At 44.6% G+C, this 25,307-nt stretch overlaps 1 protein-coding gene across 1 annotated transcript in view; it reads right to left on the bottom strand.

Moving 5' to 3' along the window:
• Window positions 1–24,137, bottom strand: part of CLDN14 (claudin 14) — a 29,833-nt gene extending 5,696 nt beyond the window's left edge. The window contains exons 1-2 of the mRNA XM_032750791.3: window positions 23,728–24,137; window positions 20,885–21,061 (exon numbers count right to left, since the gene is read on the bottom strand). The gene's annotated coding sequence lies outside the window, so the exon portion shown is untranslated. The remainder of the gene's footprint in view (window positions 1–20,884; window positions 21,062–23,727) is intronic.
• Between the last annotated feature and the right edge of the window lie 1,170 nt (window positions 24,138–25,307).

The following is a 25,307-nucleotide window of genomic DNA, read 5'->3' as shown; positions in this document are numbered from 1 at the left end:
TAGAAAGTGAGCCAATTTTGCTTTCTCACTTGGGAGTCACCCTTTTCTAACAGGGACAGGATGAGAAGGAAAGGCCTCAAGCTGTGCCAGTGGAGGCTCAGGTTGGATGTCAGGAAAAAATTTCTCCATGGAAAGGGTGCTCAGGCCTTGGAAATAGCTGCCCAGGGAGGTTTGGAGTGCCCATCCCTGCAGGTGTCCCCTGGAGGTGGCACTGAGTGCTCTGGGCTGGGGACAAGGTGGGCATGGGGCCCAGCTGGGACTCCTTGGGCTGGGAGAGCTTTTCCAGCCTCAGGGATTCTGCGTTTAGAATGAGCTGCTCAGACATTGCCTGCAATTCAGCCTGGGAGAACCATGGGAACCAAAAAAAAGGCAGAGAAATAAAATAAAAGATGTGAGAGGGCTGTGAATGCCCAGGCAGCTGTGGGATGAAAGTTTATGGGGCCGAGATGGGGGCAGAAGTGAGAGGGGAAGGGTGTCCTGAGTCCCTGAGCGCGGAGATGATGGGGAGACATCCACTGACTCCTGCAGCTCAGCCTGGATCCAGCACATGGCCTTGCCCTGAGACAAAGTGAAAATTTAACAAGGTAGAAATCCATTTAGATTTTGGTAAAATGTGCCACTTTAAGCTTGCTAAATATGCTGTTTAGTCTGGTAACTGCAGGCCTAACAAAACAGAGAAAGACTGCAGATTTCCACACTAAAAAATATGAGATAAGACAGACTCCTCAGACCTTAAAACAGACAAGGCAGAGTAACCCAAGAGTTCTTTCTGTACTTTCTAACAAAAACTAAGTACAAGTGTAACTAGCTATAAGTGTAATGTAAAATCAGCAAAATAAATATACATTAACCTATTGTAAAATTCTATACATATAAAAATCAGTAAGGGTAATAAAAAAGACAGAAAGTTTTCAAAGGTACACATATCCATCAAAAGGCAATAAGTCCCGACATGCGTCCACAGCACTGTCAATAAACACACCGTTCCCTACAAATCTTTATTAAAATTACAGAGTTTAATTTTTCATCCATGTTTCAGCCCTTCCCCTTCCCCCTCCTCGTGTGCAGCGTGGCAGCCCAGATCCTGTTTCAGGGTTTGTGCTGGCGCATTTTTTCTCCCTTAGATCTTTCCATGGGAGAGCTCTGGCCCCTCCATGTGGGACAGCGACACCCCCGGGGCTGAGCCTGGGGAAGGAGGGTCAGGAGAGGGGCTGAGCTGCCTGGAAAGCCACCAGCAGTTTGGGAATGAGAGGAGAGCTGAGCATGCAGGCCCCCAGCAGGTTATGCCACTGGCAACACATCCAATTTCCTTTTGGTCATTAGCAAAGCAATGGTTGGAATGCTGGGAAGAAGTTTCTGGAAGCACCACGGGATAGCACTGAGCAAGATTTTGCAACGAGCCAGTTTGGGGATCACAATCCCCTTTTGAGACGAGCCTGAAGGGGCAAAGGCAAAGCCCAAAACTCACAAAACCTCGCAACAAAGGTGAATTAAATTGGGCTGGAAACCATTTTAAGCACTATTAAATGACATAAATAACACGAGAGCGGGGAGCAGGAGTGAGCCCAGGTGAGGAATGGATAATAAACAAGGCAGGGTTGCTCCCAACAGATACTGGCAGAGCATGAACATGAACCAGGCCATTTTTTGGGGTTGGTGCAAGGAAACGCAGCTGGGAGAAGGAGCAGGAGGGTTTGGTTTGGTTTGGTTTGGTTTGGTTTGGTTTGGTTTGGTTTGGTTTGGTTTGGTTTGGTTTGGTTTGGTTGGGTTTGGTTTGGTTGGGTTAGGTTTGGTTTGGTTTGGTTTGGTTTGGTTTGGTTTGGTTTGGTTGGGTTGGGTTGGGTTGGGTTTGGTTTGGTTTGGTTTGGTTTGGTTTCGTTTCATTTGGTTTGGTTTGGCTCTCGGGGTGTATTTCTGTGCAGTGGAGCAGAGTGAGCAGAAATCTGCCACGGGAAATGTCGGACACTCCAAGGCTTGTGCCAGTTAAAAACTGAGTGGGCAAAATCACCCAGAATAATTTGGAGGGAAACGCTGGTGGAGCTGGGCAAGCACAGAGGTCTCTGAATTACAATAGAGGCTATGAATTACAATAACTCAGATACAATTATATAATATATATATATATAATTTCACTATATTATTATATATATAATATATCATAACTGCAATATGGATAGAATGGCTATGAATTACAATAACTCAGATACAATCATCTATATAATGTAATATATATATTACGTAATAATTGCAATATTGACAGATGGCTATGAATTACAATAATTCAGATACAATAATATAGATATAATATACATATTGCAATGTATAATTATTATGTATATAATAATTACAATATGAATGGACGGTTGTGAATTACAAAAATTCAGATACAATAATATATTATATATATATAATAGATAATAATTGCAATATGAATGGAGGGCTGTGAATTACAGTGACTCAGATACAATAATATATATTATATATAATAGATAATAATTACAATATGAATGGAGGGCTTTGAATGACAATGACTCAGACACAATAATATATATAATATACATATTGCAATATATAATTATTATATATATAATAATTACAATATGAATGGACAGCTGTGAATTACAATGACTCAGTCACAAGAATAGAATAGAATAGAATAGAATAGAATAGAATAGAATAGAATAGAATAGAATAGAATAGAATAGAATAGAATAGAATAGAATAGAATAGAATAGAATAGAATAGAATAAATGGAGGGCTGTGTATTACAAAAATTCAGATACAATAATATATAATATATATCTATATAATAGCTAATAATTGCAATATGAATGGAGGGCTGTGAATGACAATAACTCAGACACAGTGGGCTGCCAGCAAACTGCACCCACAGAATGTGGGCACAGAGCTCCAACCTCTGCTCCCAAGCTGCTGGAACCTGTGCCCCTCCTTTCCCTCCGCTGAGGTGTGTGGATGATTTATGGGAGCCCAGAGCAGAGCTCCTGACCCCGGGGCTCCCCCAGCTCCATCACCCCCTGGCACCCAGGGTAACAAATACCCTGACTGATCCCCTCTTGGGGCTCTCTGCAATTATTTGCCAGCCGACAGGAATCCTCCAGGGCATGAGTCCCCCGCAGTTCTGTGTCACTGCAGCCCCACAAGGCTTTGTGCAGATGTTGGTGCCCCCCTTCCCCTCTAATCTGGGGGGCTGATAAAAGCCCAGCCTACGCAGAGCCTGGCCCTGGCTGCACAGATCATGTTCCACAAGTGGATATGCTTGTTTCCAGACTTTCTGAACTTGCTTTGGCCTCTCTTATTTGGGAAGGAAAACGGTCCCGCCACACAAAAAAATTCTATTTTGCGCCTCACGTCTATTTTTTTTGGGTAAAGCTTTGTTTAAATATTGATATAAACTCTTGTCTTTTCCCTGTGCATCATCTTATAAAGAAATGCTACATGAGGTTCAGAGCAATGCTCTTATAAAAAAATGCTACGTGACGTTTAGAGCAATGGCTCTGTGGTCTCACTGTAAAGCATCAGGGATTTGAGCACCCATGAATTTACACTCAGCTGGAGTTATTTTCATGGAGGAAAAAAAAGTCAAAATTATCAAAAAGTATCACCCAGTGTTTGGTCAGTGGAACCTGTTGGATTATGTCTTTTTTTGACTTAGAGATGGGGCAACTGAGAAGCTTTTTAACAACTTTTATTTTGTTTTTAGTCTTATGAGAAGGGTGAGACAATACAGAATTGCAATCAGAAGCCAACTATTTCCTAATTACAATGCACTGTAAGTGTTTCTTGGCCTATCAGCTTTAGCCACACCATGCTGTAAATGCCTTAAAGCCAATTATCTAAAATTACCCCTCATGGGTCCCACTGCAATGCATCTTTCATAGTCCTGCTTCTCTAAAATATCTAATCTCATTTACAAAGCCATCCTTTAAAACTTATTTCTAGTTCCATTTCTCTCTCAACAATGCTCTATTCCATGGCATTTCTAAGTCAGCATTTCTTATCTCAAAGTTTACACACTGGGTGAGCCTTCTATTGAACTTTAAGAATTTTCTATAAATCCATTTTCCACAGAACAAATCACCTGGTTTTAATAGCACTGAGCATTTCATCACCTTCTCTCATCAGCCACTGAATTTTTTGTCCTGTTTGGTACCCCCTGGAAATGGAATCTGGCATCTCTGATCTGCCCAAACCTCCCAGGAGCCTTGGGAACGATTCCTTTCCCTGATTACCACCCAGTACTCCAGACCAGATGAGGGATGGGCTCTAAAGGAAATAAATGTTGATTTATCATGTTCATTCACAGGATTCCATTGTGTTTGTATGTTTGCAGACAGATCCAAATTAAGATTATCCGGTCAGGTACTGATAACTCTTCCAAAGCCACAGAGTCAAGTACAAGAAAAAAGCCATTTTCTGGGGGGTGTTGACTCCTCCAGCAGAGTCTCACAGTCAAACAAACCCCTCCAGGATTCAGTAAACCAATTAATTGTTTTATTATTGTTATTATTATTTCATTCCTGTAAACCAAGTCCAATCACTTTCTGAAAAAAATGAGGGGTTTTGGTGTGTATTTTAATATTATAAATAAAGGGCAGAACTAAATAGTCCCATTGCATGCAGAATATACTTCATAAATGTAGATATAATAAGTTATAATATCCTCCTCTCTGTCATCCCATGGTGATGTTTATTATCATTCAAAACTAATAACCTTGGCTTCCTTCAGCAAAAATATAAGCTGCAAGAACTTTTGTTCACATGCCAACCAAAAAGCTAAATGTGAATATCCCTTCCTCTGACCACATCAATCATTTTATAACCACAGTCAGATCATTTTGCTCTTTCACTCTTTTTTTTTTCCACACCAAAGATTTCATGGGAGGACTGAGAGACTGAGTTCAAGATGTGACAAATGATCCACCCAGCCACCCCAAAAAGCAGGTGGCAGCCCTTGAGGGGGCAGGCAATGAATGCCATATGTGACATAAAACTCTCCCTAAATGTACCTTTATGTGACATAAAACTCTCCCTAAATGTACCTTTATGTGACATAAAACTCTCCCTAAATGTACTTTCCTCAGCCACTGGTCATCTGTGGGACTGAGGGGACAAAACTCTAAAATTCGGGAAGTAAAATTAAATGGAACCATAATGTGGACCTGATCCTGTTTTCTTTGTTGCCTTTCCAGTTTTTCCAGTTCTAGTGACTTTTACAAAAATTCAGGGTGAAGATGAAACTTCCAGTTTCCTCTTCTAAAGAAAAACCCCAAATAACACACCACAAAAAGCTGCATTGTTTCATGATGGAAACAAAACATTTGGTATCTTTTGAGGAGCATTTCAAAGAGAGAGAATTTTAAATTCCAGCAGAGATGATGTGGGACTGGTCCCAAGCAGGAATAAACCATGAAATGAAGGGCAGCACCCACAGCCAAGAAAACCCCCAAAATCTTCCTTTTCCAGGAGGAAATTTGGGAAAATAATGATGTGGTGCTAGTCCAGTTCTAAATCCATGGATGTTTCCACCCGGGGAAGGTGCTGGAGGGATGTGAGGAGGGGTTGGGGCTCCTGCTGCACATCTGGCAGAGAGAGCAGCAGCTGCACTGCCCTGATCCGTGGAGAGGGGGTGGGAGTAGGTGTAGGATCAGGCTGGGTTACAATGTGCCTTTCAAAAGTCTCTTCATTTCCTAATCTCCTCTTTCAAAAAGCAAAGAGGGCTGGGAATGAAGAGAAGAATTTTGCTGTGAGCCAGGCAGGCCTTGCTTCCCCTCAGATCTGCCCACCCTCGCCCACATCCAAGCAGGGAGCTCTTCTTACCAGACAATTGTTTGGTTTTTTGGGTTTTTTTCTTTTTATTTTCCCTGAAAATATTTGTGAGAGGGCCTGGGAAGTTGAAACAGCAGAATTTACAACGCCAGGGTGTAGAACCTCACTCACCTGTTTGGTGAACCTGAGCACGCCCCAAAGCTCTGATCCTTCAACATTAATTAATCAAGCTGTGAGAGATTAATCAAATAAAATTAATTTAAAAAGTAAAATGAGTCCATACTTAAGGGATTGGCTTAGCTGAGGTCCAGCAGATGGTAAGAAGGACATCACATCACTTTGCATTGCCAGTGTGGAGGCTGAAAGGGATTTCTGGCATTTCTAAGGGAATTGGCGCAGAATTTGAGGGTGCTGAAGGTAAAACTGGAGCTGGGAAGAACACACAGAGAAATACTAAAATTACTGGGGCAGAATTCCTTGGCAGAGCCACCTGCAGCCCAGGGAAGGGGCACAGCATCCACGGTCTGCACGAGAGGAACAGCTCAGAGGTCTGGAGAAAGAGCAGGAACAAAAGGATAAGACTGATACAGGCAGAAAAAAGCAGTAAAATGAGAATCAATGAAAGAGACAGCAGTAAAACATGCATCTGTTATTTAATCCTGGGTAAAGACCCAGATTAGTGACATCAGATTCTGCTGTTTGTTTGGAGTTCCCTCTGGAGCCGTGGCTCCCAGGGCTGAGGCAGCTGGGATGGAGCCCATGGATCCAGCCCAAGGATTTATCCCAGACATGGCTGTTCCTGTGCAGCACAGGCATCGGGCAGAACGAGATTCAGGATGGAAAAATTGGCTTTTCAGCCCTTGTGCTCATAAAAATAAAGCTGGCATGAACTGGCAGGGTGAGGGAATTCAGAAGTTTCATAAATTGTCACATCATTTCGCAGTCATTCGGTGCTTAGCTGAGCCTTGAAGGTCATGAAGGCTAAACATGGACATTGTGTCTGTTTTTTTTCTGTTGGTTTTTATCCCAGATGCCATAAGATTGCCCCACAAAGGCTGAGTCTGGTTGCCAATGTCCCAGAATCATTAAGGTTGGGAAAAAAAAATAGGATTATGGAGTCCAAGCGGTTCCCAGTGCCCACCTTGTCCCCAGCCCAGAGCACTCAGTGCCACCTCCAGGGGACACCTGCAGGGATGGGCACTCCAAAGCTCCCTGGGCAGCCCCTGCCAGGGCCTGAGCCCCCTTTCCATGGGGAAATTGCTGCTGGATTTACACACGGCTGTGTGAGCTTCACAAACTGCACCACTCCTGAATAGATGGAATTGGTGGCACCTCTGGCACCCAGGTTTGGCAAACCCAGGAGCTCAGCTGGCATGGCTGCTCTAAACAAATTCTCAGAAGAGGCTTGGCAGCCTCAGACTGGCCAAACATCCCCATTGTCCTCTGCCACCTCTGAGAAGAATTCTGGACTGGCTGGTGTTGGTGTGAGCAGAGCAGCTCCCCCAGAACCCGTCTGATGGAAGGGATGGGATCAAACATGACCCAGAGATCTTCTCCTTTAGGTGTTTGCCTTAACTTTGGTGACACTCATGGGTACCCCTGGATCCCTGGAGGTGTCCAAGGCCAGGCTGGACAGGGCTTGAAGCAATTTGGTCTAATGAGTGGCATCTCTGCCTGTGGCTTTTCTTTTTCTCAAATTCTGTGCTGCTTTAGTGTGTGGGTCTGGGTTTCACATTATGGGATGGTGAGCTCTGTGCACAGAGCAGGGAGACAAAACAATTCCTGCTCCAGCTGGGCACCAAGGACAAATGATCCAAATCTCAGCCCAGGAGCACAAACAGCGTGGGCTGGAGAGAGAAAAACAAGCAGGGTGGGACTGCCTGGGCTAAAGCTGGAATGGGACAATGAACTCCAAGGTGCCAATGGAGCAGAACTGATCCCAGGGAGAGCCCCCGGGAGCGCTCGTGCATTTTGGGGCCATTTTGGGTCATTTGGGTGCAGCCCTGGCTGGGCTCTGGTGCTGCCCAAGGTGGATCCACGGAGGAGATCCTTTAATAAATCCCTGCTTTATTCTGTAGCTCTGCCCAGTTCTGCTCCAGCTCAGCCTGCACAAGGCATCAGCAGGGGGTTGAAGTGAGATGATCTTTAAGGCCCCTTCCAACCCAAACCATTCTGGAATTTTTGATTTTACACGAAATTTTAGGTCCTGCCACTTGTACACCTTCACGGGAGACATTTTATTCCCAGGCTGACAGAGTTCCATGACCAAACCAGCCCAAAGCTGACTGACACAGAGCTCAGGATGCTCGTGGCTTCCTGCACCCAACCTGGGGCACTGAACCTCAAATAAAAATCCCTGGAAGCACCAAAATGCCATTTTTCCTTGGAGCTGAGCTGTTGTTGGACTCCTCACCGCCACACTTTTACCTGTATTTGCTCCCTTAGCTCTGCCTTTGGCCATGTGTGAAACTCTCGCCACATTTTTGATATTTTCATTTGTTTTTCAGAATGACATCAGCAGAACCAGCGCTGTCGGCCACAAACTCATTCATCTTTCCTGTGGCTCTCTGAGAGTGCCATAATTATTTAGCTTCTTAAAACCTTCACACTCTTACAGCTCTCATAAAGTAGTTATTCAGCTCTTGATATTTTCTCCCCAGCTGTGATGATTTAATCTGGCCTGGGGTTTGAAAGGCCCAGCCAGGAAAATCCCAGAGCTCAGTACAGCTCATTTATAAGGCTCAGCATTGCTGCAGTACCCAGCCCGAGCTGGGCTCTCCATCTGCCTTATCTAAACACTGCCATCACACTGCATTTAGGCTTTCATGGGAAGTTAAACCACCACACAGAGCTGCTCCATCTGGCCTGGAAATATCATCCTGTATTTGAAACATTTTGTGGCACAGCTCGCTATTAATTCAGGTAGAGCGCGTTTGTATGGGGAGGTTTCGTTCTCCTGCCAGCAAAGGGGAAGAACTGCGGTCTCTTCACCACAGTTCTTTGAAAAAAAAAACCAAAAAACAACCCAAAAGATTAGTTCAGTTCCCTAACTATATAAATCACAGCTTTTTATAAGCATCACAAAGTTATTCTGAGGTGATTATAACACAGGTGAAATTCCCTTTTTTCACGGTGATGACAAAAAACCTCAAAATTAACTCAGCTATGCAGCAGTGCCATTTTATTTCAGAACCAAGCCCCCTCTGAATTCCACAGCCAGGAAATTCTCATGATTAAGATGCCTCTTCGAGACAATAAATAACCAATATAGTTTATGCTGCATATTAATGGTCAACAAGAAGACTTTTAAAGTTCAAATTTCACACAGAAATTGCAAGTACAAACTCCTCTCACTACATATATTTGCTGTTGCTGAGCTAACATTGAAAGACACGTACTAACTTTTTAAATTTCCTGACTTTTATGATTGCTCAATTTTGCAACCTGAACATTATTTTGAAAGTAGGATTGTGTAAAATTTCCCTCAAGGGACTCAGAGAGCTCTGTGCTTTTGAAACGTGGCCTTGCTGTAGCTAATTTCCCTCGTTTTGTTGGAGGGTGGGTTTTTTTTTTCCAACCTTGCAGACAGGAGCAAAATTGCAGGACCTCAAAAATAATCCAGGTTTTTTTTCTGGTACCCTGGTGCCTTAATTTTGTGCATTTGCTGAGTTTTCATTCTGCAGTGCAGGTGCACATCTGCTATGGATCACAGCCCTGTCCAGGAAAACACTTGACATCCCCAGAACCACTCACAGGCCTGAGGTGAAGCTCTTGCTTAAAGGCTGTCCTGGATGGGGGAATATCTTCAGAGATATTTCAAACTGAAAGAAAACTGAATTTTATTTTCCTATTGATGCACGTGGGGTTTAAACAGATGACAAATTACAGGTAATGGCTGCTGTGTGCATGTTCCCTGAGCAGGAGTGGGAAATGGATCCTTTCTGTCTGTATGGAATTATAAAGCAATACTGTAAGAGGGAGAAAATGAGTTCATCTGGAACAATCACAGGTTGTTCTCAGTGTGATTGGCATGGCAAGGTGAGAACTGGGTTCTGTACCCACCACTGCCTGGTTTGCTGCGGGTGAGCTCTTCCATTAAATGGAATTTTTAGGTGCAAATTCACCCCTTGTGAGGGGCCTTAGCAGAGCCACACAATATTTAAAAGCCCCCAAAAGAGAATTATTCAGTGTCTGGATGTTAATTCTGGCTCTCCACAATGAGGTGGCTTTTGGCAATGTGAATTTTGACAGCAAAGGAAGGACAACATCCCTCAGCCCAACACGGAGCAGTGCCAGGCACCTGCATCTCACCCAGTCCTCTCCCTCTGGCAGCAAGAATCCCATAAATCCCACAAATTCCACTCTAGACCTGTCTGGGCTGATCTGGTTTTATTACTAACCTTAAATAACACTCAGAGCAGACATGTTCACCACAGGAACTCACCCCTACGTGCAGGACCAAGGGTTGCAATAGAAAACCAAAATCTTCTTAAACAACAAGCAAATCGCTCCTGCTACAAAAACCACAAAACCTGGTGGAAGCAAAGGTTTTCCAGAGGGCTCCGTGTCACACAGAAGAAAATTATTCACACTCCTGGTTTGCAAAAATCTATACAAGGATGGGGGGTTAAATTTGGGAAGTTCTGGGAGATGCAGGTTCTTTTCCTTTGAATACCCCTTAATGCCTTCCCTTTCTTCCTTTATTTTCAGAGGAAAACACCCAGCAGCATTCCCTTTTTGTCCACAAAATGAAGGTTTTGTTTCCAGTGCCTTTTCCCCAGCAAATTTTCCTATGGCAAAGGAAAAATTTGCAGTGTCAGCTCTTACAGGGACTCAATGATTCGGCCATTACGGCATCACTGCCTCATTAATCTTATTATTCCTCATCTCTCACTCCTATTTCCATGGTGTAAATACACTTTCCAAAGGCAGTCACATCTTCCAAGGAGTTTGTCAGTGCCCATCCAGAGATGGAAAAAGGTGTTTGTAGCTCTGACTGAGCCTAGCACAGGAATTACCCCTCCAGTCCTTCCTTGGAGCTGCGATTCCCGGTGATGAAAGCTCCAGACCTGCTGGCTCCAAGGAGTTACTTTTTACTGGATCAACTTTTCACATGTCATAAAAAGCAGAGCCACATGAGAAATTGAAGTTATCTGTGTAGCCCCAGGTCTCAGGGAGCAAAAGACTTCTAAAGCAAGTGATGTGATTAGGAGAAATAAGGAAATGAAATCATTTAATGGGAATGTGCTGTGCGGAGGAAGAATCAATAAACAGTTCCCAGGAGTTATCAAGGGCCATTTAGTGCATTTTTTTGGATCTAAACTCTCTAATCCCTGCCCATTCTGGTTTATTTGTCCTGCATTCTACCACGTATCACCGGGCTGTGATGCTTCCTGAAGATCCCAGCAGCTGCTCAGCCCTGGGATGGAGGTGCTGTGGAAAGGTCGAGTTTTCCTTGAATCCCATCTTGGATTCTCCCTCAGAACTCTCTGTCTCTTCACAAGTGCTTTAAAGGCTCATTAAGGATATGGATAGAAGGCTGTTTCCACACCCACTGAGTTACCTTCCTCTTCCTGTGGATTAATACCTGCTATGGAATAATCATCCTTGCCCAGTAGCAGCGAGTCCATCTGGATGCTGATAGACAAAGCAGTGCCTGGCTGCTGAATCGCTTAAAAAAGCAGCTCTTGCCAAAAAGAAAGGAGGTAATAAAAGCCTACAGGCCTCCTGTGACATCTCTGTGACCTTGCTGTAACTTCAGAGTCTGTCCCTGGATGTTTTCTGAGTTGCCTCCCTGGGGTTCTCTGAATGACACAAAAGGGATGAATAAACAAGGGTTGGAAACTGTCAGGCCTGAATTCAGCAGCCACTGATGTTACCCTTCCCTCGGGCAGGTCCTGGGCCAGGATTTTCATTCTGGGTGGTGTCACGTTATTCTCTTGTCACTGTTGACAACAAGAAACTTCACTAGGGTGAATGCTGATCAAAAACTCAGAGAGGAACAAATTACAGACAGAATTTGGGCCAGCAGATGCTTTTTATGCAAGGTTGTGTTAAGCACAAAAATATTTTGTTTGGTGGTGTCCACCCGAGCTGAGGAAGGTGTGCCAGCAGCCAGTGGGGCAGGTTCATTTATGTCCCTGAACCCCTGTCACACATCTTGATTTTTGACCCTGTATTCAGTCAGGAGCATGGCTCTGTCCACTGATATTTATCATTGCTAAAAAAACTCAAAAATGCTTCCCTGAGGGCACAAGTCCTGCTTGTTCTGCTGGAGGCTGAGCCAGGGTGTGCAAAGCTCAGGAAGGCTTCAGGCTTTGCCCTGTTCTCCTGAAGATTTAAAGGCATTATCTGTGGAAGGCACAAAGTTTTACCCAATAACACAAACAATTCACTTTTAATCAGCCTGGATAGCCCTACACCCAGTAATTCTGTGTGCCATGGGATCTCACCAAAACCTGAGCCTGAACACGTCTGATTTGGGAGATCTATGTTATGGTTGATAGCTGGAGTTAAATCTCCACACACTGAAGTCTTTTTGTGTGAGTTTTCTCATTCTCTGACTCAAAAAAAATCTGTTTTACCTATGAATGTAATAGCTGTGTTGGGTTAGATCAACACAATGTCCCAGCACTGCCAATAGCTGTGGTTTAGGAAATAAATAAAAATAGGAAGAGGCTGTAGCATGGCTTTTGCAGAATATTATCCCTACAAGCTGATCATCACTGATTTCTTGACCCTGAAGTGTTACCATAATTGTTCACTTTAATGAGTTTTTCTTTTATTGTTCTGTCCAATTTTTTTTTGAACCCATGAAGGAGTTTGACAATTGTCCCATGACAAAAGGGACAAACCCCTTTGTTTTCTTAATATTTTGAACCTTTTCCATCCCACTTTTATTATATAGTCCTTTCTTTCTGTATTAGAACCATAGAATAGTTTGGGTTGGAAGGGACCTGAAAGATCATCTCATTCCCAACCCCTGCCATAGTCAGGGACATCTTCCACCAATCCAGGTTGTTATTCCCAATTTAACATCCCTGTGCTGCTTTTGGAACACAGGTGCCACTGGGAGGACAATCCAGACCCATGGAATTCAAATTTATTTTATATCAGGAGATAGAAACCAGTTTGGCTTTTCATATTGAAGCTCCATTTCCACCTCTTTTCCCCCCCTTTTTCCACCATTTTCAACCTGCAGTTCTCAGCATAATAAAAGGTAACAAGCACAAGTTCTTGGCAGATGGAGGGAAGTTATTTAATGCCTGTGGAGAATCTGTCCCCACATGTTTAATAAATGCTTTCTTTCAATAAATGTATATTCAGCTTTAAGGAACATGGAAAACTACAGGGTTTTTTTTGCATCAAGTGCCAAGATAATAATAATCTGGCAAGTGACTGCTTACTCCAAGTAGTAAAAGGCCAGGGAAGCCAAGACTCTCTGTTACCACTATTTTAATCATTATTTGCTGGTGACCACCAGTCTTCAGTGAAAATTTCAGGTGCCTCTGGTGTTTTTCAGTTTTTGCTGAGTGCCAGGTGACTCAGAGCCCAGCTCTGCTGCTCTTTCTCACAGAGTTTTATCTGATTGAAAATTAGCCTCCAAAGACTCGAGCTGAAGCAGAAAAACCACTCGTGCTGAGGAACAGCAGCAGAATCTGATCCCATGTTTCTGGTCTCTAAATGGCTTTTGAGTAGCTGGCACCAAGGCTTTACATTCATCTTTAAATACTGGAGGTCTGGGGTTATTACAAAACCTTGGAGGTTTTGTTTTTTGGGTTTTTTTAAAAGATAAAAATATGTTATTTCTATTAGATTCTGTTTGTAAAAATTACATATTGTTGGGCTGAATAGTGCAACCCCCAAAACGAAAAGTAAATTACATATTCAGACTTCTGGAATTGTGTAAGTTCCACTGAGAAAATAACCCTGAAACCTCACCAGCCACATCTGTGTATATCACTGCTCAATTATTACCCTTTTACTAGACTGCAGGTTATTTTGCCTTACACCCAATGGTCCAGGGGAAAAAGAAAAAAAAGCAGCCCTTATTGACAATCATGGGGAAAAAGTTAAATCAGTAAAATGAAAAATTATCTGACAATAATTACAGTTGCAAGGCTTGCTCCTGGGCACACCATGAAAGCAAAATGAACTTCAAACCTCTGTTACTGCACTGCTCCAGTTCAGCAGTACAGAAATCCACTTTGGGCCTGGGAGTGCCAGATGCTGAAATCATTTTTGGGGGGAAAAAGTAGACTAAAAAAAAATAGACTAAAAAGAAATAGACTAAAAAAAATAGACTAAGAGTATTCTAAAAGCAAAGTCTGAACAAGGACGGTGCCTGAGTGGATTTGTGTTACCATGGAGCTCAGCCCAAAGACAGTCACCCACAAAGTGCGTGTTGTGTGTTGTACTTGCTACTGACAGGGAGAAATGGGGGTACAGAGATGAAAAAAATCATGGAATATCCTGATTTGGGAGGGATCCCATCCAGTGCCAGCCCTGCCCTGCTCAGACCCCACCAACCCCACCCGGGGCATCCCTGGCAGCGCTGGCCAAAGGCTCCTGCAGCTCTGGCAGCCTCGGGGCTGTGCCCATTCCCTGGGCAGCCTGGGCAGTGCCAGCACCTCTGGAGAACAGCCTTTCCCTAAAATCCACCCTAAATCCCTCCAGCTGTTCACTGGGTGCTGTCCCTGTGCCAGAGCAGAGCTCAGAGCTGTCCCTCTGAGGAGCTGCAGCCCCTGAGGAATTTCCCCTCAGTCTCCTCCAGCTGGACATTCCAAGGTCCCTCATCCGCTCCTCTTCCCTTCCAAACCCTTCCCCATCCTCCTGTCCCTCCTTTGGATGCTCCCTAATAATTTTATCCCTTTCTTGTATTTGGTCACCCACAAGACTGGGAGGAGAGCTTGGAACCATTCCCACATTTCCCATTTCCTGAGGAGGAAACTTCTCCAGACAGAGCTGAGATCCCTTCAGAGGGCACAAATTTAAGCCCAAATCTTCCTGGCCACACCCCAGCAGCAATTCTTCAGGACAGGCTCCACGATGTGGTCTCAAATGTCATCCCAGTGAGGAAATAAGAGGCAAGCAAAGCTTTGTGCTGTGGCAGTGGCTGCATCTTCCTCTGTCTGGGAAGCCTCCCAAAAGAGAATTACAGTAATTTGAAAATGAGGCCAAGAGAGCAAGCACTGCTCTTGAAGGATAATTGCAAAGTAAATAAGGGTGCACACAACATTTGCAAATTTTACAGACATTTAAAAAAAGGGAAAATGAAACCACTCTTTTGACGCACAAGTCCTTTCCAGCAAGAGCTCAGAATCAAAAAGAGCCAGGATAATCTTATTAAAACACTTCTAACTGAATTCTCTTCTGATACACACGACACAAACATCTATTAATCACCTACACATTTGCATTTTCTCTGCATTACCTGGATTTTCAAGGCAGCTGAGCCCAGAAAAGGGTTTCAAAGCCAGGGACCTCATAAAACAGGAAAGCTGGACAGGACAGAACGCACATCCAACCAATATGATTAATGCAACGTTCTCCATTTATTAGTGAGAAGATGGCACTTTATATACACTTCTATATAGTTTACAGTTTACAAAGGCACTCTCATTGGCAAGCTAACATTGTTTGTCTTTGTCTTAAGGTGGACTAAACTTCTCATTATAAACCTATACTACTTCACACCCAGACAGCCCAGTGCTTCACATCACACCTTAATAGAATTTCTAACTGTGCCACAAACTCTTAATTTCTAACTGTGCCACAAACTCTGAATTTCTAACTGTGCCACAAACTCTTAATTTCTTACTGTGCCACAAACTCTTAATTTCTAACTGCGTCACAGGCTGGAAGGCCTCACAAGGCCCGATCTGAGGCCTAGACTGGAGTAGCTCAAATCTCATTCCAGACATAAATCAGACATTTATCAGACATAAATCATGGCCTCTCTCTCTCAGAAATGCTGCAACAGGGTTTCATTTCAGTCTGCAGCACAAGAGCTCGGCTGTAGGATATCAGTGAGCTGATAAAATGTTCCATGTTCAGCACAGCCTGAGTGAAAGGCCCCACCAAGTTCTCTGAAATGCCAGATTTCAAACCCTGCCTTGCAGTGACTCTCAGTGAGTGGTGACTGTTTCCATGTGTCAAAAAGGGTGTGAGGCTCATGTCACAGAGGACAATCTGTGATAAACAACCCGAAAAGCTGATGAAATGTGCTGCCTTGTCAAGGATCCGTGACATGAATCCTGTAGGAGCTGACAGCAGCAGGGAAGAGACCTCCTGTGAGGACATCAGCTGGTGGGAGTGAGCAGGAAGATCTGCAGGAGGATCTGAACAGGCTGGATCCATGGGATGAGGCCACCACAACCCCGGGAGCTCCAGGCTGGACAGAGGGGATGGAGAGCTGGAAAAGGCCCTGGGGGTGCTGTGACAGGGGCTGGACACGAGCCATGGGGTGCCCAGGGGGACAAGAGGCCGCTGGCAGCTGGGCTGGATGAGGAATTGTGTGTCCAGCAGGAGCAGGGCAGGGATTGTCCCTCTGGGCTGGCTCTGAGAGGCCCCTCGAGGGCTGTGCCCAGTTCTGGTCCTGCAGGAGAGACCTGGAGGGGCTGGAGCGTGTCCAGGGCAGGGAACGGAGCTGGGAAGGGGCTGGAGAATTCCTGAGGGAGCTGGGAAGGGGCTGAGCCTGGAGAAAAGGAGGCTCAGGGGGTGTAGCAATAAAAGGGAGAAGCCACCAGGTCTGCAGGAGCTGTGGTTTCATCTCTGCTGTCAGGATTTGCCCTCCTGCAGCTCAGGTGGGTGTGGGCCTAAGGTTGTCAGTGCTCTCACTGCTTCAGGAAACCAAAATAACAAGAGGAAAACCTAATTTCACCTCAAACTAGGAAATTGTGCCACTCATGTTTGGATGTGGAATTTTGTTGAGCAAATGAGGCTTTCATCACCTTCAAGCTCAGCTATTGCAAGGAATATATTCTCAAGGTGGAGTCAGTCGCAAAAGGGCTCTCAGAACCCATGGCTGGTTCAGATTTGTCTCCTGAGTCAGACATGTCAATAAAAGCACTTTGCACCAGTGTCCTGAACTCCTGGTCCAGTTAAAGGTTCAGCAATCTTGTCTTTCATCTGTAAAATCTCAAAGTGACCCAAGTGTGGCTCACAGAACTTATCTTTCTTCCTTCTTGCTCTGTAAGGAAGAGGGATCAGTAAGGGCAGCAGTCACCATTTTCCAAAACATCAACAGGGAAAGAATTATGAGGAAAAAATTGTTCCCTGTGAGGGTGGGGAGGCCCAGAGAAGCTGTGGCTGCCTCTGGATCCCTGGAAGTGTCCAGGGCCAGGCTGGAAGGAGCTTGGAACAACCTGGGACAGTGGAAGGTGTCCCTGCCATGGCAGGGGTGGCACTGGTTGAGCTTTAAGATCCTTTCTAACCCAAACCATTCTGGGATTCCATGATTTAGGAGCCTTTATCTTTGTACTATGCAGTGGCTTCATCTTCTACCACTGTTGGATATTTGTGAAAATTTTATCCGTGTGAGGAATCTGGAATTTTGAAGATCTCATGTGCAGGGAAGAGGGGTTCCCAACAGCTGAGCCCAGCTTCAGAAAGGAATGTGTTAGAATGTAAAACAAGGATTGAGGGTCCCACCTCCCCATGGTGTTCCTGGCATCAGAAAGCAGGTGGTAGGCACATTTCCTGAGAACAGATAAAATAATCTCCCCTGTCCTCCCAGGGCTCAGGGAAGGTGACAGGTTGGTGATTAGAGTCTCTCTGGAGCTGCCTCACAGCCCCACTGTGGGAGGTTCAGGAGTTTACTTGGCTTCTGTGCTTCATGCTGAGTTAAAAATCCCACAAAATGGTCTTTGTGTGTGGAAGTATCCCAAAGGACAGGAGATAACATTTTCCAAACCAGTGAAGTACTGGAGGAGCGACATCATTTCCACAATAGTTCCTACCACAGGATTCAGCAGAAATATCCACAGAGTGCCTCTGACTGTATATTTAAACAACAATTACTCCATAAAAAAATCACAAAAAAATCTATTATTTTCCTTAAATTCAAGCTTTTCCTTTTCAGTGATCTGGGGATTTGAGAAAAGAAGCTGTTGGTACAATGACCCATGACTCCTTGTCTTGAGAAGAAGTAGAAAGAAAATAAATCTCATTACAGATGAGGATTGTAGAACTCGGACATGAAGCAGGGATAAGGAATAATAAAGAACACTGAATGGGAGGGAAAAGGGAGTGTGACAGGAGATCCACAGGGGAAAAGGAGGCAATTCCTGGGGCAGAAAGGCAGGGAAAGGACAGGGGATGGAGGGCAAGAGCTCAAGATGTGTGAAACACATTTGGCCTGCAGTGATGTTCTCCCTTTCCTCCAGTTCCTCCTTGTAGCTGTTCCCCATGACTCACATGTCTCGTTTTTTCTCTTTCTCAAGGCTCTTTCCTCATTAAAAAGGCTGAATTTTAAAACATCTTGAGGACAAAAGGAGCCAAACATGTGATGGTTACCGTGGCTCGAAGCTAGTAGGGATAAATTAAAGGACAGACTAAAAAACCCACAGGAGCCATCCCTGGGGGCTCTGTCAGGAAGGTCTTTTGAGCAGACACTTGCATGAACCTGAAAATCAGAATTTTCCCATCCTTAAAAATGGAAAAAAAAACCAAACAAACTGCTGATCTCCTCTAGTTGAGGCTGGTGGGGTTGAAAAGGTCAAACCTTTTGTATTTGTCTGCTGCACAACTGTTATTTTCTGATTTTACACTCTACCTTTCTTAACATGTTCAAAACTTTCAAGAATCTTCTACAAGTGGTTTGGATCTAATAATTTCTTTTGCTTTGAGAGCAAAGTCTTCTTGTCTTACTGACAAAGAATAGTCCAAGTACCCACCCTGCAGTCCAAGAAAGTGGAGTTTTATTCTTTAATGCCAACCCTGTGACTGATTGAATTGCCCCTGCACTTCATACACTGCATGCCGTGTTCCACATTTATCCTAAACCCATCTTTTACAGTCCACTCTAAAAATTCTTTTTAATTCAACAAGGAACAGACAAAATTTCTTCTACCGTATTTATCATTACTGACTGTCATTGTACAAAAAGCAAATTTTAACCAGTGTGGTACCAGAGCAAAATGTGGGTTGGTTTCCCATCACATTCAGTTCCCAAGGAAGAAATTATTGGAGCAAAATGTGGGTTGGTTTCCCATCAAATTCAGTTCCCAAGGAGGTAATTCACAGAGTCTTTCTTGCAGTTATTCCATTACCAGTTTAGTTTTGAGCTGTGGGGATAACACATGAGGGGCAAAAAGAAGGGCAGCCACACAGAACCTGAATATTTTCTTTCTGCAGCTTCTTTCACATCAACTGCAAACATCTTTTTGTGGCTAGAAATTGTTCCAAAGAGATTGTGGGCGATTCTGTTGTAGGAAATTCAGCCCAGATGTCAAGGTCTAAGCAGATTGGGCCAATATTTAAGATAAGAGAGAAAGGCAGAGGACAGCAGCAGGAATTTTTTCCTGGAAAGTATGGTCAGGCCTTGGAGCTGCCCAGGGAGGTTTGGAGTGCCCATCCCTGCAGGTGTCCCCTGGAGGTGGCACTGAGTGCTCTGGGCTGGGGACAAGGTGGGCATGGGTCAGAGCTTGGGTTTGGGAGGGCTTAATGAGAGTGGAAGGGTGATGATCCAGCTGGGGAATACTGAACAATAATCTGAATTTTGGGTGACTGACAGCAACACTTTTTTGGTTGCTGAGTATTGGAAATGGAGGCTTTGAGCCAGTGTTTACAAACAGCTCTGAGGAAGGAATCTCTCTCTTTGTGTGTGGAAGTACCCCAAAGGACAAGAGATAACATTTTCCAAACCAGTGAAGTACTGAAGGAGCGACATCATTTCCATAATAATTCCTACCACAGGATTCAGCAGAAATATTTAGAGTGCCCCTGACTGTATATTTAAACAACAATTACTCCATAAAAACTCAGGAGGAGTGAGTTTTTCACACACACGAGTGTGAAAACCCTCAGCCTGGGGTTGAATCCATGTCCTCAAACACTCAAAGTGGATCCTTTTGTATAATAAGGGCTTTTCCAAATCATTTTCTTCCTCCTGGGAAAAGGAGGAATATGAGGAAAACCTCAGCTACCACCACTGCTAAACACACATTTCAGTTTGCTTTCCAGCAGGAAAGGATTTAAGGCTCTGTCTCTTCTCTCACACAAATTAATTATCACCTCTTTTATCTTTAAGCAAACTTAGGATAGACCCGAGGAGAAGGACAGAAATATTGTACTGCAAAGGCAATATTGACATGATTATTAAAGCTGTAAAAGTCAGACAAGGTGGGATGAAGGTGAAAAATCTCCATCAGCCAGACCCAGAGATTTATAGCAGCACCTCTTGCCTGGAAAAGGAGGGGTGAGGAATAAAAACTCTCAGTCAGACTCATAATATGTTTTATTTTGGGGGTTTGGTTTCATTTCCCCTTCCTTCTTCTGAGACTAAGAGTAAAGGAATTAAATTTATCTGTGCAGGATGCAACTGGTTCAACTCTTTGTCCCCTTACACCTTTTATCCAGGTATTGAGTTACAGCCAGTTAAATACTCCCATCATTATCTTTATGATAACAATAACCACAAACATTTCTTATCACACACATTGATTTTATGTGTGTGCATAATTACTCTAAATAAAAAATGTCCCACTTCTCCAAAATTTAGCCCCATCTTGAAAACTGGATATGAAAAACACCAAGATTTGTGGCAGGTGTTTTCAGCCCAGCCCAAAAATTCAGTAGTTACATGCTGCTGGAAGATTAGGTGCAGCATGGGAGGCAGCAGAAATTAAGTTCAGGTGTTATTAATTTTGTTGCAGACCTTTTACCCTTAAAGACTGAGGGGCCAGGGTTATAAAGGAGGGAAAGAGAGGGACTTGATTTGTTTGGGTTGTTGAGGATAGGAGATCCTCACTCTGCTTTGTTGAGAATTAACATGCAGAAGAGAGTGGGGAGAAGCAGGTTCAGACTTAGTTCTATATTTTGGGGGAGGGAGTGTTAGAAGAGTGTAGCTTTGTAAAAAATCTTATAATTTACTCACTTCTCCTTGTAGGGCTCTGGTTTACACAGAAGTTTTAAAATTCCCCAGTTTTCTGGCTGTGGCTGCCTTCAGTGAGCCAAACTGCTTTGTAGCTGGAGTGAGAGCTCACCTGAGGATGGTTTTGGCTCCCAGCCCCCTTTTTGCTGTTTAATGTTTGCTTCTTGTTCTTCCCAGAACCTGAAAGAGAAAAGATTTTCCTCTGCCCATCTCTGTTGGGACAATGGAATGAGCTAAGGCTGAGGAAATTCGGGGGTGGGGAGTTGTAATTAACCTGTGGTACTTTCATTTCGTAGGGAGATGAGGGGGTTTGAGTAACTGGTGTGAGAGCTGGGACCTACATTCAGCACCCACCTCCCTCTGAATGTCCTGTACAGCTCCAGGGGCTCCTGGATTGGATTTCAGCAGCTTTCCCAACCCTCAGGATGATGCCAACCCTTCCATCACTTGGTCTGTAACAGGGTGAAGGTTTGACAGGGCAAGAACAGCCTCAGGCTGGGCCAGGGCAGGCTCAGCTGGGACAGCAGCAGGAATTTCCCCATGGAAAGGGTGGATTGGGAGCTTTGGAGTGCCCATCCCTGCAGGTGTCCCCTGGAGGTGGCACTGAGTGCTCTGAGCTGGGGACAAGGTGGGGATTTGGCACAGCTTGATCTTGGTGATCTTGGATCTCTTTTCCAACCTCAGTGAATCTGAAATTCTAAGTACATGAATTTCTTAAGAAGTGGGCTGAAAAACTGTGTTTCCTGCAGAGCACTGAGCATCCCTGTGGTGAACTGTGCTGTGCAGTAAATGCAGCTCTGCTGCTTTTCCTACCCTGGAAGCATTCCAAGGACAGTTTTCTCTGCCTTGCTGCTTATTTTCATAAAATGCTCAGGAACTTGGTATCTCAGAAACTCCTGCTCTCTCAAGGCTGGTTGATGAGCTCAAAATTAACATTAAATGTGTGTTTCAAGTACAGTTGCAACCGCTCTGCTCTAATGTGTGGGGAAAAGTCACATACAGTTCACAAGTTCATCTCAAACAATGACCTAACAGGGAGTGTTTGTGAGAAACAAACACAGCCTTATTGATGACATTTGCTATTTCAATCATATAATTATGGATATGACTCAGGAACTGAGATGCCCTTGTGTCCTGAGTTTCTGTAAGTACTGAGGACTTGTGAAGGAAGTTTGGTTATTACTTAAATATATATATATATGGCCTGAGTAGAGAAGAAGGGCAGGGGGATCTCTCAGAGGTTTAATTTCATATTGTTTTTGCCTCTATTATAAAATTGTTAACATACTCTCTCCCTCCCCTGGAAGAGTAATGGCAATATTAAAGCCACTTTTACAATTTTCATCCTGTGTCTAAATCCTCCCTCATCCCACTGCCTTCTTCCAGGCCTGAGCTTTTCTCCAGTATTCATTACCCCTCTCCAACAAATAAAACACCCCACACCTGCGAGTGGAATTTCATCTGGGCAGGAAAAATGGAAACTTGGTCCTGGTGGAGAAAGGTTTGTACAGCTCCTGCCACTCTGAGGGGCATTGCTGCAGCAAGGAGGGAGCTGAGCATGTTAAATTGAACACTCTGCACTGGCAGAGAGCTTGGAAAATAATGCCAGGGGGCTCAGGTTACTGCATCAGCCCTTGAAATGGAGGCCACTGGATCTTAACAAGGTGGATGTTCCCTATTCCCCTTCTGAAAGAGCTGGGAAAAGGTGAGCAGGTTTTTGTGGCTGCAGAGTGTGAGTTAATATCCTCAATTCTTGAGTTCCCCTACTAATTACAGCTCCCTTCACCCCTGCATTGTAAAGTTTTACCCAAACACTTAAACCAGAGTGGGAAAAACCATCACAAGAGCAGCACAGACCAAACCTGCAGGAGCAGCAGACTTGGCACCTGCACTCTGGGAATTAATAAGTTCTTGGGCTTTATTACAGGCTGGCTCTGTTTGGGTTAGTGCTTGGCAGATCTGTGTTCAATTTGTACTCAGGAGGGTGTGAACCAGTTTTCTGGATCCTTTCAAACAGTTTCTGCTCTTTCAGAACTGTCTGCACTTGTCCAAAAGCTAAGGAGGCTCCAAGAAATTTTGGCAACCTGTGATATGAACAGAACATGAGAAAATGCTCTCCAAAACCTGGAGTTTGTACAGAAATAAGGTGGCAATTTCTGCAAAATGAAACTGCACATCTGGGCATCTTTGGCCTGACTTTCATTTAGACGTCGAAGATGATGTGCTATTATTTTTAATAATAATATTATTATTTAAAAGTCTGAGCCTTCCACAGCTGGACCTAAAATTCAGTGCAAACTTCTGATGTTGACTTGTGCAGCTGTGGCAGGGAAGCTGTTTAGAAGCAATCAGTGAGGTACCAAAAAATTCCTTTGGCTGGTGCTGTTTAGTTACAAACAACAGGAACAACACCAGGCAGCTGAAACAGCCCTCTGTGCTCACAGCAGGCTGGAATAAACTCTCTATTTCCTTAAGTGAAAAAAAAAACCAACAAAAAACAAAAAAAAAAAACTGCTAAAATCACTCCCACCCCTCTTTCCCTGAAGTTTCATACCCTCTCAACACATGGTGTGACCCCAATTTTTTTTTCCAGTTCCTAATAAGTCAGGAGAATGGGAATCTTTATTTGGAACAGCACTAAGCAAACATCCCGCTGTTACAATCCCAACCTCTTTGGAGGAGCTGGCATTTTTTTAAACCCTAATTAAAACATAAACTTATATATTTCATCCTGCAAATAATCCACTTCATATTGCTCAGGAAAATAGGTTTTGTTATCCGTTCTCTCTCATCTGTGCACTTAACAGGAAAGACAAGAAGAACCTGTTCTCCACCCTGTGACTTACGTGCAGCTCTCTGGCATCCCAGCAGCTTTTCCCTCTTCAGGAACATCAGCACAGCTTGTGGAGATGATCCCTGGTGGGTTACAGGAGCTGAGGAGTGACACCACCACCCCCTTGGCTAGACAGGAGATGCTCCATGTTCTTTGTGGAAAATCCGTGGCAGGCAGGGAAATGGAAAGTGAAGAGCTGATCCTGTCTCTGCATCAGCTGCCTCCCTACAGAGACCTGACACGGATCACCAGGAGGTGACACGGACACCTTGGAGGTGACACGGACACCTTGGAGGTGACATGGATCACCAGGAGATGCCACAGAGGATGAGCCCGGCAGCTCCCAGAGATCAGAGCTCAAGGAGAGCAGGAATTCCAAACGCATCTTCCCACCTCCAGTTGCTCCAGGCAGATTTGCTGAGGAGGAGCCTGGTGTCAGCACCCAGCTGGGAGGACATGACCCAAGCTGTCTAAATTTGTCATGGCAGGGGAGGTGGCAGAAAGCAGAGCGTGCCTGCTCCGGGTGGGACACAATGCTGGAAAAAGGAGCATCGGGTTCAGCTGATTGTTTACAGTCTCCTAGAGACCAGGGCTGGGAGTTTGGGAGGGATGGGCACTGAAATGGAGACAACGCTGCAGCTGGGCAGGACTGGCTGAGATGGGCTCACTTCAGTCTAATATCCATGATTAATTCCCTTTTTCCCTGCAGCAGTGTGGGTTATGGAGGGGAATTCAGCTGCAGGATCAGACCAGGATGAGTAATTGATTTTCCTATCCCTCAAACCCAACACCACAGCCCCTGGTTTTTTGTAACATGAACTTGGAGGGACGGAGCTAAACTAAGGAAGAAAGTCATATTGAAAGAACGTACACGAATATATTTTGCCTCTGCTTTTTCTTGTTACCTTTCTCCTGCTAGGCTCCCCTACAAGGAGTCACTTCCCTTTTCAGGAAGGTGTGTTGAGTTGTCTTATCCCTCTCAAACCCTGATAGGCACTTGTCAACTGCACCTGGAAAATAGCTGGAAACCGTGGCCAAAATAGGGATGGAACAAGGAAGAGGCTCAACTTTCTCTGTGTTAATCACAGAATGATTTGTATCAGAAGGGGCCTTAAAGATCATCTTATTCCAGTCCCCTGACAGAACTTTCCACTACCCCAGGCTGCTCCAAGCCTCACCCCGCCTGGCCTTGGACACTTCCAGGGATCCGGGAGCAGCCACATTTCAGGCGCTGCTCGATGGCTGAATACCGGTGAGGTGCAAAACGCTTCTGTGAACATGTTTTGGGGGATTTTTGCCAGCACAGGGACAAGGCAGTGCTTTCCCCAGACCCCACTAGATGTCAGTGTGCTCTGCCGGGCGGGCCAGGCTGCGGGGGATGCTCCTGAGCTGAGCTCAAAATGCTCCTGAGCTGAGCTCAAACTGCTCCTGAGCTGAGCCCAAAGTGCTCCTGAGCTGAGCCCAAAGTGCCCCAGAGCTGAGCCCACAGTGCCCCAGAGCTGAGTCCAAACTGCTCCTGAGCTGAGCCCAAACTGCTCCTGAGTTGAGCTCAAAGTGCCCCAGAGCTGAGCCCAAAGTGCCCCAGAGCTGAGC

This window comes from Taeniopygia guttata, chromosome 1 (genome assembly GCF_048771995.1).
Source record: "Taeniopygia guttata chromosome 1, bTaeGut7.mat, whole genome shotgun sequence".
NCBI classification, from domain to species: Eukaryota; Metazoa; Chordata; class Aves; order Passeriformes; family Estrildidae; genus Taeniopygia; species Taeniopygia guttata.
The sequence above is the reverse complement of the archived record's forward strand: the minus strand, read 5'-3'. Positions and strand labels throughout refer to the sequence as shown.